At 49.1% G+C, this 15,307-nt stretch overlaps 1 protein-coding gene across 11 annotated transcripts in view; it reads right to left on the reverse strand.

Annotated features, from left to right (window-relative positions):
* Window positions 1-15,307, reverse strand: part of CUX2 (cut like homeobox 2) — a 325,643-nt gene that overhangs the window by 188,172 nt on the left and 122,164 nt on the right. Inside the window, exon 1 of one of the 11 annotated variants that reach the window (XM_082698275.1) lies at window positions 14,023-14,039. The exons of 9 other annotated variants lie outside the window; for them this stretch is intronic. The gene's annotated coding sequence lies outside the window, so the exon portion shown is untranslated. Of the gene's footprint in view, window positions 1-13,783; window positions 13,896-14,022; window positions 14,040-15,307 lie in introns of those variants that run through there. One more of the 11 variants, XM_082698274.1, reaches the window with a different exon arrangement.

The following is a 15,307-nucleotide window of genomic DNA, read 5'->3' on the forward strand; positions in this document are numbered from 1 at the left end:
CCTGTTTCCCATGTCCCTACATCTTCCCGTGTTAGGATCCACAGTGAAGCAGCAGTTCCTTCTCCATGCCCAGACGGATAAAGGCAACAGCACAGCCCCAGAACACCACTTAAGAGAGATTTCTTAGGCCGCGGCTCTGCGAGTCAGAAATAAAAAAGTGGGGTTTCAGCATCGTGCAATTAATGCAGCAAACATTGATTTCTGCACTGTAAGAGGCTGGTTCATTAATTCCAGATGCTCCCACCAGTCAAACCGAGGCTCGGCTTCTTTGCAAGATGAGGCAAATGAGAATACTGAATTTTAAAATTCCTTTCTGCAGCAACCTTTATTACCAAACAGAGCATAAAACCCACCCACCCAGACTGCTTAATTCTTCCTAAATAATTAACAGCACCTGCTCACCTCCCCATTTACATGGGCAAAAACTCATCGTGCTGCTTGATGCCCAAGCGGACACTTTCCGATGAGAGGAGAGATCAATTGGCCACTGACCTCGGCTACCCCCACCCAATCCTCAACGATCACTGTATCGCCCAGTGGAATATTCTTCCATGCTTCCCAGCACAAGGACCTCTTTGCTGGTTTTAGATTTTTCTCTGAATCACCTTGGGAAGGTAAACGCCCAAAAGGGACTTCCTAGGAAAGATGTCTGAGGGTCCTTCGAGGGGGAAAAAGAAAAAAGGAAGCCCCCTTGGGAGAGCCATTTTCCTTTGGAAGAAGCTTCAGCAAGTTGAAAACTTTTTTTTTTTTTTTTAAGGGAAATTCTCTTTTAAAATCCTTGGCAGGGCTACCTGAGTGACTCAGTCGGTTGGGCATCTGACTCTTGGTTTCAGCTGGGGTCATGATCTTCTTGGGATCATGGGATCGAGCCCCCTGGGACTTGGTGCTCTGCACTTGTTGCTCAGCTGGGAGTCTGCTTGTGCTTCTTCCCCTCCCTCCGCAACTCCCTGCCCCCCCCCACCTGTCTGTGTGCCCCACGAACCTGCTCTCTCTCTCAAATAAATAAAAATCTTAAATAAAAATATATAAAAATTAAAATCCTTGGCGGATTTAACAAGGCTCAGACTCTGTAATTCAAGTCCAAGAAGGCACAGGAACAGGCCAACCATATCACTGCATTTGTTTGCTATTCAACAGAGCCTTGATCTCCAAAGTGTGGTCCAGGAAGGTAGCTCACTATCACCCGGGAGTCTGCTGGAAATGCAGACTCTCAGACCCCACCCAGTCCTGGTGAATTAGAATCTGTATTTAAACAAGATCTGGAGGTGATCCATGTTCATATTAAAGTTTGAGAAGCACTGGCGCAAGTTGTCTGTTTCAGAGAAGTAATTCAGGAAAGACCACTGTCATCTCTGTTGGGAGAGTAAGAATGCCTTTTGCTTCCCTCCTGTAAGCTAAGACATCCAGCTCTGGCATTCCAAGAGTTGCCATAGACCTCAGACAAAACCTTCCTATGAGGCGACCAGCTAAGGTCATCAGGTCACTGACCCCATGATGATATCATATCTTAGCATGGTTCAGAAAACCCCAAAAGATGAAGTGCTATTCAAAGGGTGGTCCCCAGACCAATGGCATCTGCATCACCAGGGAACTTTGTAGACCTGCTAAATCCCAGGGCATTCCAGGCCTATGATTCCCCAGGAATCAGACAAGCTCTCCAGGACAGTCTTGTGCACACCAAAGTTTGAGGACTCCTGACTGAAATCTCTTGCCAAAAGGATTCCAGTGAAGTGGACATCTGAAGTCCATACTGACATCCGAAGGCTGTATTGTTTCAATGGACTCCCTCAACTGGACTGCAACTCATTGTGGGCCTTGGAGTTGTGGGGAGACCCACCCTTGTTCTCTTTCAAATAAAGAAGAAGTTGGGAGAGCAGAGTCAGAGTGAATAAACGGTTCCCACGAGGTTATTAACCTGGGACAGGGCTGGGAAAGTGATGAGGTGTCTGGGATCCACGTTCAAAGCCACTGCCCTGGACCAACGATGAGTTCCTTGGTGAGGGGCATCAACAGGCCCAAACCCTCTCCTCGCCTGTAGCCCTCCCCAGTCACATGAACAGTTTCTTCATCCAAGAGGAACTCACGGATGAAACACTCAGTCTTTTGAATGTGTGGGTTCCCCCCTTTGCACCTCCCCAGCCTTCTCCGTCATCCTGGGGAACGCAACGAAGATTTCATGCACCAAATACCATCCAGCTCCAATTGTCATTTCAGGATTCGCACCGTTTTAATGAATGCCAAAACTGTTTTTTCACTTGATAGAGCCTGACAAGACCAACAATCACAGATTAGAGAGAAACTTCTTGCTTTTCAACAAAGGTTAATAAATAGTGACAGCATTAAGTCTATTCTGATTAACTATGCTGAAAGATATTATTGCTGTTTGTAACATGAAATCATTATTGGATTAAGCACAGCATATAAAAATGAAATGTGAGTTTTAATCTCAAACACAGACATTCAGGCTGCTCAGATAAAGGCGGGGATAACACTCAGAGGCCCATATTAATTTTTAAGTTGTTCTGGTGAAGGGATATTATCTGTCGTTTGTCTGGTCTGTATTTGATGGTCCCTCAGTGAACTCTTCTTGCCCGCCCACCCCCCGCCCCTCCAAAGATGCAAAGAGCAGTGACAATCCTCCTCTGCTAAATCATATCACATTGAGTGTTAAACGAAGCATGGCAGGATGCAAACAGGCATCCGGGGACAAGTGGCCTCAGCCTTCTAAGGGTTCTCTGACTTCAAAGACCTTCCCCAAGAAAAATCCAGTCCCAAGGAGGGGATGCATTACAGGCTGGCGAGACCCACCCACATTTTCTAAACGAAGACATTGGGGGAAAAGAGTAAAAGTAAGGGGCTCCTAGTGAGTCATTCACCTGGGATAGGGCTGAGAAAGGGATGACCATCCCATCTACTGTGGATGAAAAGGCCCCTCATTCATTCATGCAGCACCTAGAATGTAATCTCTAAATACCATTTCCCAGTGAAAGGATCCAGGGCTCCTATAGCTGAGTCCACAGCTGAAGTGGGAAATATCCAAGGAAATGTTTCCTTCCTGGAAAGCAAGGAGGCTGTCCAAGACCACTAGAGGAGTCCAAAGGATTCAGAAGCTGACTTGCAGAGGCCCCATGCACCCGCATCCCATCAGAGAGCACGAATAAGGATAAGAACTTAGATGAAGACCCTTCAATTATGCTTGCACCCATGGGCTTATATTTTAAAAATAAATGAAAAATCCCTTCTAATTGGTCCCTTTTGGAGGATGCCAGGGAGCCAACTCTTTATTTTGAAAACTGGCAAATAAAGGGAAAGAATTAAACATTTATTTTCCCTTTCCTGGGCACACTTTCATTCAGCAAATAATTGATGAGGGGTGGTTTCTCTGCAGAGACATCTTCCAGCTAAGAAAGAGGGAAAGAGTCAGTGTATGAACATTTTACAACCTTTAATGAATTAATGGACCTAGGCAATGATTATTGGTGGGCATGAAACCCAGTGGATGAAGAGCTGATAGGGAACTTGACAATGGATGGATTAGGCTGACAGCTCCTGAACCCACGGATCAATCTCATTGTCAAAGAAAGGGAGACAGCCAGACCTCGTGTGCCTCCTGACGACAGGGCACACTGCCACCTGTGATGTGGTCTTGCCAAAAACATTGAACCGGTATCTGATCAAGCCTCGGGGCTACTGCCAGTTCACAGGAGACCCAGGCGATGGAGGAGAGCGTTAAATGACACCATAGGTACATGTTCGGCCAGAGCCAGTGGAAGGAAACTGTGAGACAAACAGCCTGACTTCTTTAATAGGAAAAAAAGAGGGGAAAACAAAGCGGGAGAGCAGGAAGCTGGGACAGAAAGCCTGGAGAGATGCAGGGGAAGAGAGAGAGGGGACAGAGTGGGAGGAGGACACAGAATAAACTATGAATCCAGGAGTCCCTAGTGACATAAATAAATAAGTGGATAAACAAAAGAGCGAGAAGGTAAAGCTCTTCAACTAATAAATGCAGAAGTAATGATGGAAAGAGAAAAATCACCATTTGGCAAACACCACGGCAGTAATTGTTTCAGGCGAGAAGCATCAACATATGCTAAAATTAGTGGGCAAAAGAACGATGAGTAACCGAGTATTTACATTGCCTCAAAGTGTTTCCCCACAAGATACTTATTAATAATGAAAAGGTAATAATAACTTCACAGTGGAGATTCCCAGCCCACCTCACCTTAAGTAAGCGACCAAGTTAACCTCACTGGTAACGGGACAAATGGACATCATGTGCCTCCTGATCTGATGCACTGAGAAGGACACAGTAACACTCTGTAGGCATTTCTGCCAAAAATGCAGAACCTGAGGCAAACATGAGTAACCATCCTACATTTATAAATTAAAGGACATTCTACAAATGTTATAAATGGCCAGTCCTCATCAAAAAAGTGTCAAGGTCATGCAACCACAAGAGTGCTGCCCTTTTGAGAGTGGCCTTAGATTTGCCCTCACTGGGACACAGTCCCTGAAGAGTCCATTTGAGATTCACATATCAAACAGTTGTCCTTTTCACGTGGCCCCACAAGGCATCTACCTGCATCCCAGCACTGAGTGTGGAGATAGTCACTGAATAAATAATTCAATGAATAATAACAATTGAAACAAAAAAAGGATTTTTACTGGCTCACATGACCTGAAAGTTCCAGATCAGATAGGTTCAGGTATGGCTTTATCCAGCTGCTCAAATGATGTTGTCTCACCCTGCTCATCTCCTGGCTTAGCTTTCCTGTGTGTGGGTGGCTTTGTTCTCAGCCAGCGTTTTCCTCTGGCAGCTCTGTTTCACCAGCTTGGGAACTGCCAGGGAAAGAAAGTACCTCTTTCCCAGTAGTTTTAAGCAAAAGTTACAGGATTCACTCAGATTGGATCGATTTAGATACATACGCTTTAACCTGTTCTAGATTATTAGGAGGCTAAAGGGACATGATAGCTAATGCAATGCATGATCCAGAACTGGACCCTGGACCACATCAGTGGGTAACTGACAAAATTTGGGTAAAATCAATATACAAGATTATAGTATTGTGTCAGTGTGAATTTCCTGATTTCATAATTGTCCTGTGGTCATGCTGAATATTAACATTCAGAGAATCTGGGTAAAGAGAATATGGGGAATTCTTTGTACTATTTTTGGAACTTTTTGTAAACACTTTTGAAACTATTTCAAAATGCAAAGTTAAAAAATAAAATGTCTGAATAAATTAGGTATGAAGCCTTCCCTAACTGCCTTACCTCAAGAGGTTTCCTCAAGACATTTCACAACACTCTTATCTTGCAACACTCAGAATTATAAATTCATTCTGGCTTCTTTGCTGAATGTAGTCTCTCTCCCTGGCCTGTGGGCCCTCTGCACCCAGGGCACTTTCTTATCAGAGGAGATCACTGTATTTCCTTCACCACCCCCTTCTTTTCCCATGTAGTTTGTATCACATGTTCCTCTTCTGAATCACATGTTCCTCTGCATTTGGCTCAGTCATTCATTTGTCCAGTCGATAAATATCTGAGGGCACAGGTGTGCTAGGTAAACAATAAATGTTGAGAACCCAGTAGTGATCCGAACACACCCGCTGTTCTATGTCTATCAGACTGTAATCTCCACGGGGTACAGCCCACGTCTGCTTTGTTTCCTGCTCTGCCTCTGGTGCCTGTCACCCAGCCGGCTTTCAGAAAGCACCTACTGAATGAATAAATGGCTGCATGGTGTTCGCGCCACCGCTACCTCCAGCACCGCAGCAAGCATACCGAGTGATCCCAGAACTCTTTCCCTTTGAGCTTGGCCAAACAGGCATGCAATGCCTTTGCCCAAATGCACAGAAACAGCCTTGGTAATCATCCATTTTAGAGAAGGAATGAGAGTCAAAAGGTAGGAGAAAGAGACTGGCCTTCGAGCACTGACAGACCCCCGGCCCCTGATATCCAGCCCTGTGCAAGTCCTGCTGTCCCATGAGGTAGGAGACAGTTCTACAACAGCTGCCAAGTTAGAGATAATTGCTGGGCCTCCTCCGACCTCACACCAACCTCCTTCCCGGCCCCTCCAGTACACTGCCCTCCCCTGGTTTACTCCAGCTCAGGGGAGCAGGCAAGGAAACATTTCCCCACAAAAAGTGTTACTGTGTTCATGTTTCAAAGAGCAAAGAAACTGACATGAATATGACGTCATAAGCTGAGGACTGCCAGCTCCTGATGCTCAAACATGTCCTGAAATGGGGACCAAGAACAGCTTGCCCATTGGCTGTGCCACTGCATGGCACTTAATCACACTTTATTTTCTATTTGCCTCCATTTGTTTCCTGGGTTTACAACCAGGAACCCTCTCCCTCCCCAAGCCATGAGGTAACCCATGGTTGCAGGTATGGATTAAGTTCTACCTCTGAAAAGCAAGCAAGTCCCTGTCCTTTTCTGGGCCTGTTTCCCCATTTGTCAATGAAAGAGGGTGGTTTGAAGTGAGAGAGCCCTGGGTTCAGGTCCCAGCTTGGCCACTTCCTCAGAGACTACGTGGGCAAGTACAGAACTGAACCCTGCCTCAGTTTCCCCATATGTGAAATGGGTCTATGCTGTGAGGCTCATGAGGGATGGTGGCTGGAAAGTGTCAAGCTCACAGAGCAGGTGTGTGACAGATGGGAGATGCTCCTTCCATCTAAATTCTCATTTCCCACCTTGTGGGGCCCTCTGGAATCACTGGCTTCTCCATTACGCTGAGTGCATCTGGCAGGAGGGGGTTATCTGACAAAGATCCTTGGAGTTGAATTTAGCCTTGAAGTGGGTGGTCCATGTGCTGCCCAGATGACCTCCTCAAGGATGGAGACGTCCCTGCACCGTCACTGTCTTGGGCACTGCTTGGCACAAAGGGATTTGGGGCACAATATCATTTGTTTGCTTTCCATCGCTGTGTATATTTTTAATTTCAGGCATCACAGGCTCCCTCCCTGACCTTTCTGCTCCCTGCACCCTCCGGCCCCACCTAGACAGTGAGCATTCCACTTGCCAGGGCAGATGCCGCCATCCTCCCAAGTGCCTAAGCCAGGTCACATCTAGTAAATACGGTGGCAGCTGCATCATGAGGCTCTGCCCAGGTGAAGCACGTGGCTCCCCCAGAACTCCCGGAGGCAACAGAAGAACTCAGCGGGGAACACAGAGAGAAGAATTGTAAGTGACGTCTACATGACATCTTTGCCTGACTGAATTAGGGAGGGAATCTGGAGGAAGGATGTACGTGCCCCAGTCAAATGTCAAAAAAAAATTCCCACAGAGAAGAAACTTGGGTGGCCCAAGGACTCAACAACCCACATCTGGTGGGTGGGCTGTGTGAAGGGTCTGCAGGCTGGCCATGGAGCTGGAACACTGCCTGGTCGCACCAGGCCAGAAGCTATACGTTTGAATGCACCAGTAGATGTTACGAAGGGCCTCAGTTTCCTGCTCTGTAAAATGAAGATACAGCGCAGAGTCAATGAGATACTGGAAGTCAACACTTAGCACAACGCCTGGCATGTAATTAGTGCTTAGCCAAAGGACGGGGAGTCACATGTTATCGCTGCTTCTGAATTTCAAAAGGAACAAAAGTGATACGTTGGGCTCATCCATCACCCATTTCATCTCACCTGCTGGAACAACTTTTCTACCACATCCCTGCCCTTCCCTGTCCGCCTCCCCTCTCTGGGACATACTGGACAATAGCTAGTCCCCATCTCACCAGATGCTCCACACCTCCCCCATCTTTTGGCCTAAAAATTCCTGATACAGAAGAGTTGTTCAGCCCCTCCCCTTTCTCTCGCATCAGAAGTGTCGTCATTCAAGGCCCTTCTCTTGGAAGGCTTCCAGGGTTCGCTCCATCAAAATCCATCACCCCCTCCCTGGTGCCTCTCAGGCTTCTGAACAACTCCCCATAGCAGGGATTGTTCTCTCCACTTTACAGACAAGAAAACTGAGTCAACAAAGAGGGGAAGCCAGTTGTGCAAGGTCCCCTAGCCAGGAGGCAACAGAGGCAGACTTCAGCCTCGGGGCTGTCTACATGGCTCCAAAGCCCGTCCTTTCTTCCATGCAGGTGAGAGGCTGCATGCCCCATTTCTTGGAGGTCCTGAGTAACAGGCCACGGAGGGAGAAACAGAGCCGCACACAAGAGAGCGTACACACACAGACACACAGCTTTCTGGCTTCCCACAGCAGCTCTCCCCTGAATTTCAAAACATCTCCCCTTCACTGAGTCACCTTCCTGGGAAGAGGGGGAGAGAAATCAATACTTGTTGCCTATCAACTCAGTTATCAAATCAACCAACATCGGCCCCCAAGGCCACAGCCGATTATTCCAAAACCCCCAAACCCCATTTCATTATAGTTAAAAGAACATTTCCTTTTAATCACCCCCAAATATTTCTGAGGCAGCGGAAAGAAATAAGAGTGCCGGGGGAGAAGAGCAGACGATGCATCTTTACACAGACGGGCACGGCGCCACGTGGGGGGGCAGCAGGCCCTTCTCCGTGCAGGGACCGCTCAGTCCTCGGTCTGTTTCCCTGGTCTGTTCTGGGGCAGTGATGAGATGCTGACAGGGCTGATTGGTCAAAGGCAGCTGCTTAGAGGACAGTCGGCCATAGGACATGGCAGTGGAAACCTGGCCAGGAGAAACAGTGTTTCAAGAGAAGCCACCAAGGCTGAGGTCCCATTCACCCTCTGCATGAGCCACAAGGCCCCCACACTCCAGTCCTTCCTTGTGAAGAAGCACTGACATGCTCTGAAGGCCACGGTGGCTACCAAAAAGACAGTCTGGGTAAAGAGCAAGGGCTGAAGCAGAAGTTAGGGTCGTAAGTGGGGCAGGGGCCCACTTGGTGCTCTGTAATCTTGGGGTGTCTCTGAAGCTCCCTGGGCAGCTGTTTCCTCCTGTTAAATCTATCTATTGAGTTCATAATCCCCCTTTCTATTGTGACTCTGAAAACAGTACAGCAGTAACAGTACGGATAACGCTGGAATCAACAAGCACCAGCATGCACTGTGGGCTGGGTCCTTCCCATACATGCGCTGTGTGAATTATCTTATTTTACAAAGGAGGAACTCGTAGCAAAGAGATCTTGGTGAAGCAACTTGCCCCACAACACACAGCCAGAGGGCACAAAGCCAGGATTTGAACCTGGGAGAGCCTGGCCTCTGAATAGGACACCTTCCCCCATTCCCACCTCCCCAACTGGCCTGGGTGAGGTCAAGGCTTTGGGACTCAACCAAAAATGGCTGGGTTCAGCTAGACAATTCCTGGGGTTCCCTTTGGACCCTGCTGACCCACCCCCCATGAGTCATCCTGGGATTTGGCTTCTAAATTCAATACCCCAGGTCCATCAATAGGCATTATTAGGCACCCTTCCTATCTTTTATATCGGGCATGGGGTGGGGGAGAGGAAAGAAAGGCAAGAAATGAAACTCTGGTCTGCTAGGGACCCTGGCCTGATATGAACACAGTGCGGGTAGAACATAGCTGAATTAGATACAAAGCAAAAAAAAAAAAAAAAAAGGTGTCCTAAGAGAGAGAAAAAATACAAAAGACAATAAAGGCAAAAAGAAAAGGTGGCAGCTATTTCAAGGGCGTGCAGGTTTGAGATAGGTGGAAGAGAGGAGGAGGACACTCCTGGTGGTCAGAATAGCACAGGCAAGTGCATGGTCTCTAAGGTGGTACAAATACAATGGATCGTGGGGCTTTTGTTAGACAGAACTACTGGGAAGGAGGTACTTTCTTTCCCTGGCAGTTGCTACGCTGGTGCAACATAGCTGCTAGGAGAAAACCCTGGCCGAGAACAAACTGCACCTACACAGAGGAAAGCCGAACCAGGAGACGAACAGGATGACAGAACATTGTTTGAGCAGCTGGATACAGCCATGCCTGAAGTTAGTGACTTGAAACTTTCACGTCATGTGAGGCAATAAAAATCCTTTTCTGTTTAAGCTGTTTCCAGGTGAGTTTCTCTCACAACCACAAGAATCCTACCCATGATAGTAGAGAGTGCCCCTGATTCTCCCTCACTGTGACACTGTCCCTGAAAAGTCTATTTGAGATTCATGCATCAGTTCTTCCCTTTCACTTGGTCCCACAAAGTGTCTCCAGGTATCCCAGCACTGAGCACAGAAATATTCATTGGAAGAATGAATGACGTTCCTCCTCCCCCAAAGTCACTGCACCGCCTGTCTGTTGAGGTCATGTTCATTGCCTCAAACCCACCCCCTGGTCTTGGAGTTATGTGTTAATGTCTCAATTTTCTGCCAGCTCCTCTACCTCTGGCCATCACAATCATAGTTAGGTGATTAACTCTAGGAGATGTTCCAGGCACCCACAGCTCTGCAAAGTGTTCATTGCTGGAGGACAGATGTCCAGATCCGGCCCCCACCTTCTGTGGGAAGCTACCAGATTGTGCCTGAATCCAATCTTCCCTTTCAGGGGAAGATTAAGCTCAGGAACACAATCCATCCACTCATCTAACAAGCATGTACTCAACAACTACTACACAGCAGACCTTTTGATCCAAGTGTCTGAATGAGTCTGGTTATAGGACTGGGCACTGGGGCAAAAACCCGGCAGAGCTTCTTCTCAATGAGATAGAAGAGGTTCGATCCCCACAAGCCAATCAAACCTTTATGATAGGAATATTATCTCCTCTAGGCAGGAAACTCACAAACTTATCTAGTGATATAATAAAATGTTTTGAACTAAAACAAAAATAATCCCCCCCATCCAGTCCCATAGACATCAAGGCATCAGAGTTGAATCTTGTCAATATTTCTATTATACTGGCAAGGACTGCCTTGCAAAAAGGTAAAACAGTAATAATTACAATAGTCTTTTAAAAGAAATCATTACCATGCCAGATGCCAGGCTAAATGTTTTATCTATACTGTTTCATTGAATCCTTGCTGCAACCCTAAGCAATGGGAACTGGAGGCTCAGAGAGGTTAAGGAAGTGGCCCAAAGTCACCCAGAAACTGGAGGAAGCAGGATTTCTACCCAGATCTGAAAGATTCCAAAACATCTCCAAACCTCAGCTTTCTCCTTTGTTAATGTAGAGAGAAGCAGGACGGACTTCAAGGGGTCTTCTACAAATGCTAGATGAGCTAACTCGTACAAAGTGTTGTAGCACATGGCCTTGTCCATGTGAAGGGCTCCGCCCCTCTAGACCAGGTAATTCATCCTCAGCGTGTCTGACATGGTATAAGGCAGGTGGGCTCCGGGTACCATGTGGGGCCCGGCTCAGTGGAAATTCCCTTCCATACGCGGCTCTCCCTCTGCTGTCTGACACGGATGCTCAAATGCCAGTCGCCTTTTGACAAGTGCACAAAACAGTTTTGGGTGCCTACAGCCTGCTGGATTCACCCTGGCAGGGAGAACTGCCAGGTGGCTCTCTTGCCGGCTGGCTCCTGCCCCTGGCTACTACCCAGAGTGGGTTCACCCAAGACTGTACCTGCTTGCCAAATCGTCGGAGGAAAGATGAGCAGTAGCATGTGGCCCAGCTCCCCTCCCCCATGGGACAAGCACCCTAGAAGCCATGCCACGTGCCCCCTGGCACTCCTAGCCCGGTGCCTGGCACATAGCAGCCGCCTGACAACACAGAGGGGGCAAGACTGCAGAAAGAGCAGGTTACAAGTTGGGTTAAAAAAAAATGATGATGATATCGTGTGCCGATGGAATGTTTTAATCTGGATTCAGGCATTCCAGAAATAACAACAGCTCTAGCTCTACAGCACTCATGCTAACCTTTTATGTAAGGTAAGGACTTTAACCCTCACAACATCCCATGCAGTAGACACTATTATTAGCCCAATTTTACAGATAAGCAAACTGAGGCACAGAAAAAATGACCTGTCTACGATCACACACAGGTAAGATACACCAAACTGAAGCTGTTCAGCCCACACAAATCAGCCATGTTCACGAAAGCACCTGAGGTAACCAGTCAGAGACAGCCTTGAGGCTGCCACTATCATGCTTCCTGTTTCACAGACAAGAAGACTGAAGCTCAGAGAAGCTGAGCAACATGCTCAAGGCCACACAGCCTTTGAAGCCAGGCTTCAGATCTGCATTCAAAACTGGTTTCCGGGGCGCCTGGGTGGCTCAGTGGGCTAAAGCCTCTGCCTCTCCCAGAGTCCTGGGATCGAGCCCCACATCGGGCTCTCTGCTCAGCAGGGAGTCTGCTTCCTCCTCTCCCTTTGCCTGCTTCTCTGCCTACTTGTGATCTCTGCCTGTCAAATAAATAAATAAATAAATCTTAAAAAAAAAAAAAAAAAAAAAAAAAACTGGTTTCCGATTGCATTAAATTTTGCACAGCCCCTGGTTTCTACTCCATAAAATCTGACTCCTCCACACCAGCCACTTCACCTTGCAGAGGTGTTACCACAAAAGACAAATCCCAATGATGAAGAGGTGAACCAGATGGGGACAGGGACTGAAAAGAGGTTCCTCTGGCCCCATGGAAAAGCCCCACAGCCACCAGGTTCCCTGCAGGGCATGGGTTTTCTGCCCTAGAGAAATGACTGTGGCTGGCTGCGCCATGTTGGGGGGAAGGTTCAGGGCTCCTCTTGGGGAGCCCTGGCCATCTCTAGGGCTGTGGCCAGAGCCCCCACCACCCGGCACAGAGAAACCAGCCCAAGGCACCAGCCTGCCCCGGGCCAGACCTGCAACCGTCTAGCAGGGGCTCCCATTGTTGGGTGCAGGTATGCCTTGAAAAGCACATTCTGTACCATAACTTTATATTGAGAAAGCAGCATCCCTTCCACAAACAAAACACCCATTGCTGTATGGCCCAGAGGTAAAGCTGGAGCAGGGTGGGTTAAAAATGCTACAAACCCCAGAGGCATCTGGAGGTTCCCTGAGTCTCTGACCCAAGCCGGAGCCAGCAGGAGGCTGGTTGCCTGTCGCCAGTGCTGCAGTGCTGTGTTCCCAAACCGGGGAGGATCCCGCCAGGCTCTGACCCAAGGATGGCTTTTCTGGGGGCTCCATAGGCCAGAGGACAGGACAGCGCCATCCACGCTCTCACGTGCCAGTGGTCACCACACACACGCTCGTACATTCTCTCACACGTGTGCACACACGGCAACACAGTTCAGGCTCACACAGTGTGCGCTCACACACGACACACTCCCACATGCAACATGGTCACGACACATGCTGTCATGTATTCTCTCCCAGTGTATACCCACGCATAGCCTGGCTCACACTCTCACATGCCATGTATGCTCACACACGACATGCTCTCACATTGAGTGTGCCTGTGCACACCACACGCTCCCCATGTGATGCACTCTCCCACGCATTCCCACATGTTCAAATGCATTCTCACATTCTCACATGTACACACACCTTCCCTCACACTCATGTGCACACCCATACACACACACACGGGCATATAGACCCATGGTCACACACGCATGTGCTTCCCCAAGATGCCCACACACATTCACACACAGAAAAAGCCATGTAGAGTCCCGAGAAACACGCCCAGACCCACACCCAGCCACACCCAGTCACACCCATGGCCACCTCCCAAACACACACACACAACTCAAGAACATAGACCCACAAAGATCCACACTTGGTCTTGCGCGTGGACAACCCCCCAGAGACACGATGCACAGAGAAAAATGCCCAGGGAGCCACCCGTGTCCACACACCGGGCTGGACGCACACACAGACACATGGACACACACACACAAAGTCACAGCCTCCTGCTCTCACACCCCCAAGATCTCCCAACCGAAGGCAGGCCCTGGCACTCACCCCGGGCAGGACGGTCCAGACACAGGCGGCGGTGGTGTCCTCCCAGCCCCGGCCTGGCAGCCAAGCCCACTCTAAGGGCCTGTCAAGCAGCACCACCAGCAAATAAAAAGCGAATGTGCAAAAATAAAACCGAAAGGCTGCGATAAAGCAGTCCCCTTCCCACAGGACTCCGCGCTGACGCAGGTTCTGCTCTCTGCAATAAACATTTTCATTCTAATTTTAAAAGACATTAGCATTACCTCTTTGGCTCTCCATCCAGCCAGACGGTACCTCGCCTGCTGGGCCACTCGCAGGCCAGCCTGGGTGGTGAGGGGATTCAGGGTCCCAGGCCTTACACCCCAAGCCTGCAGCTCACCCTGCATGAGGGGTGACGACCTAGGGACCTGCCAGCCAGCTGGGTTTTATTTATGCCAGGGATGACATATTGGATCAAGCAAAGCGATAGCCCCAAACCTCCCCTAAAGAGCGCTCTCCCACTTCAGTCAGGATCCAACCCTGACCTCCGATATGAGCACCCCACACAAGAACAGCAGCTTTCAAATGGCGGGCCTACCCCCCAACGACCAAGGGGCTGGGTGTGAACTGGGGCGCTGTTCCCCCCACCCACCCACCCCACAGCTGGCCCTGCCTGCAAACTCGCCTGTAAACTCGAATCTCAGCTCACACCCCCTGGTAGTGACCCAATCTGATTTCTAGGCTTGGTGAGGACTTAAGGGAGAAGGGAAACCACATGCTAGTCTGGAGAGGGAAATGAGCTATTTTTATGAGCTTAGAGGGCCAGACCCCAAAATGTATAATCTAGCCTCCCGCCTCAGCTCTTCCCTCACCATGCTCACGCCAGAGGCCCGAGGCACGCTACACAGGTGACTTCTGCAGAGCCCACCTCTGAGCCTTTGCCCTCGCTGTTCCCTCCTCCCACAACCCATGTTCCCATCTCTCCCTCAAAGCTGTGCCTGATTTCTCCTTCAGGTCTCAGCTTCCAGTTGCTTCATCCCAGATTGTTGGGGTCTGGGGATCCCATACTGAAGGGGGCAGCCCAGTTCCCGCTTTCATGGAGCTATAATGCAGGCAGCCTCCTCGGGCAGCATCCTCAGCCTCCCAGATTTTGTTGAGCACCACTCCTCAGCACCCACAGGCCCCTGGGCTCCCTGTTTAGGGGACAGCTCTGCACCAACTGCTTCCACCTGCCTGTCTGCAGTCTGGCTCTGGCAGCTATGACTGGGGGCTCCCCAAGGGCAGGGAGCAGTACGCCGTGCTCACCAGGTCTCCCTGTGCTGGGCACAGCATAATAAGCCCGAGAGGTGGATGCTGAGAACATAAATGAACAAACAGCTTCTGCTGGCGAGGGCACCGCTCACCGTCTTCCTTCTTTGCAGTTAGTCGCACAGAGAAACCAGGAAAGGAACCCAAGTCCTTGCTAGGGAGAGGACAAAACATTGGCTCCCAGCTCTTCTAAACCCTGCTCTGGGGCTGGGGCTGCAACCCCCTCCAGCCATTTCCAACTGTTTACACATCACTCTCTTA

Source organism: Mustela nivalis, assembly GCF_964662115.1.
Source record: "Mustela nivalis genome assembly, chromosome: 14".
NCBI lineage: Eukaryota > Metazoa > Chordata > Mammalia > Carnivora > Mustelidae > Mustela > Mustela nivalis.